Below are 4248 nucleotides of genomic sequence, written 5' to 3'. Positions count from 1 at the left end.
AAAGGCAATAATAATGAAAAAAATGAAGTACTTGACTTACCTTTTTACAATGGAGTCATTAGAATGGAACCCTGTTGTAAGTCAGGGACTACCTATACCTTCTTTGTGGATTAACCCTTTTATTATTACACGATGTCCCTCTCTGTTTCTTCTAATTTTTTTTGTTCTCAGGTTTACTTTATCTGATATAAATATAGTCACTCCTTTCCTGTTTTCTTTTGATTAATGTTTTCATGATATATCTTTTTAAATATTCTCTTTAATTTCTTCCTGACTATATAGTTGTATATTTCAAATGAGTTCCTTGTGGATAACATATCATGTTTTCTAATCTATTTTGCCAATCTCTTTATTTTAACTGGTGTATTTAGACTATTTACATGTAAAAACTGTTGAGCTTTCTTCCTCTACTTTTCTATCTTTCTTTTAAAGCAGTTCAATGATTTTGGGGACCTGTTAGTACAATACAGAGAACATAAAGGGAAAAATACAAAATGACACCACCAATGCACCAATGCCAGTACTCATGTCATTATGGTTATAATCACGAATATGATCAGTTTTTGTGTTAATTACTTTTCCTTATAAGTCAAAGCCATTAACTTGAACTCGAGGAACATACATAATGCATACACGATCTTACGTAAAACACTTTTCAATAATAACATTACATTTTAAAATATTGGAAACTGAGTACCTGTGCTGATTTGTACTTTGACTTATTAGAACAAGAAGAAAACAACATTCAACTAGGGTTATACTGATAATAAAGTTCTCAAAGTTAAACACGTTTTCCTCTCCTTTTGTACTTACTACAGGCTACACAATGTCCTAAGAGGATTCATTATGAGAAAAAAGCCAATCACAGCTTTTAAGACCTTCCTTTGGAAGGAGCTAATGAGAAAGCAAGTAAGTGTTCTTAATTTTTCTTCTTATAGAAAAAGTTTACTGAAAAACCAAACTCACTGCCGTCGAGTTGGATCCAAGTCACAGGGACCCCTCCTTGGGTTTCCGAGGCAGTATCTCTATGGAAGTAGATTGCCCAACCTTCCCTCTGAGGAGTGGCTGGTGAGTTTGAACCGCCATTCTTCTGGTTAGCAGTCAAATGTCTTACACCACCAGAACTCCCATAGAGAAAGTTTAAGTCAGTTTATTATAAATATTCAAACTATTCATTTTTGCAGCTTTCAGGTTAAGCCCAGCACTTCATTTATACAAATTCTATGAGAAGAGGTCAGTAGAGACCCTCTGACCTTAAATCGTAACATCATCCATTCAAGTCGTTGGTACAATCCCTCGCCAGAAAGAGCACAGCATGGCTGGATATGCTGCTGCTTATTTTTAATAGAAAGTGAGCTTCAAAAACTGGGAGATTTCTGCTACAGTCATACATTCTTTAACATCTGGTTTATTAGCAAAATCAGCAATCCAGCTTTTCTTAGGTCCTCATGTGCTAACGTTTTATAGAATTCTTCTCTAGTTACAGAAATCCTTCCTTTGTCTGTACTGTCTGTCTACCACCATTATTCCAAACTCGGTGTTAATATGGTTAAGTATCCCGGAAAGAACGAAGATTCTTAGCCTCCAATATACCACATCGTTGCTGTTGTTACGTGCCCTTGAGTCGGACCCGATTCATAGCGACCCCTCCTTGGGTTTCCGAGGCGATATCACTACTGAAGTACATTGCCCAGTCTTCCTTCTGAGGAGTGGCTGGTGGGTCTGAACGGCCAGCCTTCCAGTTAGCAGTCAGAAGGAAGACTGGGCAGTGTACTTCAGTAGAGATACCTCCTCCGAAAGGCCACTGTGAGTCAGGGCTGAGTTCACGGCACACAACAACAAACAACCTCTTTTACATTACTTCCTGTTGTAAGGGATGTATGTACAATTTCATTCATAGAAAACTGGTGAAGGATGGCAGTCTTCCCTGCATTATCCTGCCCAACACGGATAACTTGGTGCTCTGGCTCCCGAACGTCGATCGCCATCAGGTTGTATGCGAAGAGCCTCCGGGATCACCTTCCTCCCCCAGTTCCTCTCCCGCAGCTGCGGTGGTGGCGACATTTCAAGATCTTTTTTGGGTTTTGTTTTGCTTTACAGTTTATACGTTTCGATTGACTTTTTCTCCCCCTTTCAGCCTCTCTTGCAAAAACCACATAAAATTCCAAATCTCCAGATCAGCCATATATAAAGTTTCAGACTTGGGTATTCATTTAGTGTTAGGAAAGAACTCCACAGGCAAATCCATCATATAAACATCCCACATTTGTAAAGTATAGCAAAGTTACCTATTTTGGCCCCATTACCCTTCCAATCCTGATCGATGAAAAGAACAAACTAATGAAAGTGTCATCAAAGTACAAGCGGAAGTATACAAAACTCTTTCTATACTCAATGAAAGGACTGCATCTTTCTAGCTCCCCAAATCCAAAATGTCCTTAAAATCTGACTTCATCTTTCTGCTTGCTATTTCTACTTTTCATCATTCACATTATTTTCCTTTCAACTACTGAAACGTTTGCTTCTCTGCAGATGTGGCGAAACTGACCCTGGCTATGCTGATAACATTTCATTTTTCCATTCTCTTGGCTGTCCACAAGGAGCGCCAGTGGCGTGGTGGATAAGGCGCGTGACTGCAAACCGAAAGGCCAGCGGTTCAAATCCATCAGTCAGTCCGCGGAAGGCCGGCGAGGCGGTCTACTTCCGCAAAGATTTACAGCCTCCGAAATCAAACAGGGGTCCCTGATTAAGGAATGATTTGATGGCAGCGAGTTTTGATTTTTTTTTTTTTTTGGCGGGGGTGTGCTCTCTAGATTCCTATAGGGCAAAGAGCTGAAAGAGAAAGGAGTGAAGAAGCGAAACTTCTAGTAGTATATAGAGCAAAAGGAATGGCTTCTACTTAAAAAAGCTGGAATTCCGGTGGCAAAGTGGTTAAAACATTTGGCTGCTAACCAAAAGATTGGTGGTTTGAATCTACCAACAGCTGCTGTGCTCCGCAGGAGAAAGATGAGGCAGTCTGTTGCGGTAAAGATCACCCTGTGGGGCAGTTCTACTTCGTTCTATAGCGTTGATGGCAGTCGGTTTGGTTTGTGGTTTTTAATTTAAGAAGAAATAATTAAAGTAAACAGTATTAATTAGAGTAAAATAACACCACGCCTGAACAGGGGCTTGAACCCTGGACCCTTAGATTAAAAGTCTAATGCTCTACCAGCTGAGCTATTCAGGCCCCCTTCTGGATGGAATATTGAGGGCCTAACCTAGGTTCACTTATTTGGTGTTTTACTTCTATATTTCAAGTTCTCAAATAGTTTTCCTTGCCAAGATGATTGCATTTGAAAGAGGTGCCATAATCCCTCACAGCATTTTCCCTCCTCTTTGCCTTGTATCTCTTTAGATTTTCAAACTAGAGCTGTCTTCCCTAGAGAAAGAACTGCTGGGTTTCAGACCACACTGCCAGACCTACAGTACTTCATTTCTTGCCTAGTCTTGTGATTTTATGCCTTTGTTTCTTATTTCCCTATCTGCACCTGTTTTTCTTGAAACAAAACTCACACTACTCTTCTTCTAACCCTCTGCATTGTCTTATACATCTTTCTTGCATCCTTAGGAAGCAGAGGAGAAAAGAATTGAAGGACAGAGAATTTGAAAACCAAGGAGAACATACATAATAGCAGGAAAGCAAGGGTGCCTGTGTTTAACGTTCTGCATCTTTTTTGCTTGCTTTTCTTGGTGATGCAACTACTCTACCCTGTGTGAGCCACTCCTCCTTTGTTTGATTTTCTTTCTCCTCCATCTTCTCTTCCTTCTTCATGTCTTTGATCATTGTTTGCTGCTCACATCCAAAGGAAAAGGATAATTATCTTGATGAATCAGTATCAATGAGGACATACCAGCCAGAATATGACTTAAGATGGTTTTTGCATTTTGACCCAAACCTGGAGAAAATACTATACAGAGGATCTGAGGACAAATGGGGGCAGTTTTGGGATGATGGAAAGATTAACCTTTCTGGGGAGGAATGACACTGTGAGAGATGGGGAAAAAACAAAACAAAACAAAAATTATTGTTTATTTCTTCCAAATAACTCAGCACTTCCAAGAAGCCAATAGGCTATAAAAATTGAGAGAATATGTAATTGTTTTACATTAAGAATTTGAGGATATCTTATTTATCCTACTCCATCAATATTCTTGGCATAGTTTGTTTGTTGTTTTGAGAAAGGAGGGAGGTTTACACAAAATCATCTG

General features: G+C 39.4%; 1 non-coding gene and 1 pseudogene across 1 annotated transcript; both read right to left on the bottom strand.

Moving 5' to 3' along the window:
• Window positions 1-426: 426 nt before the first annotated feature.
• Window positions 427-1988, bottom strand: LOC103212315 (annotated as a pseudogene).
• Window positions 1989-3153: 1165 nt separating this feature from the next.
• On the bottom strand, window positions 3154-3226 carry TRNAK-UUU. The gene has a single exon. It is a non-coding gene; the product is annotated as a tRNA-Lys (tRNA).
• Between the last annotated feature and the right edge of the window lie 1022 nt (window positions 3227-4248).

Source organism: Orycteropus afer, unplaced genomic scaffold, assembly GCF_000298275.1.
Source record: "Orycteropus afer afer isolate SDZICR_OR568_19922 unplaced genomic scaffold, OryAfe1.0 scaffold00919, whole genome shotgun sequence".
In the NCBI taxonomy this organism is placed as follows: Eukaryota; Metazoa; Chordata; class Mammalia; order Tubulidentata; family Orycteropodidae; genus Orycteropus; species Orycteropus afer.
This window is presented reverse-complemented; position numbering and strand designations above follow the sequence as displayed.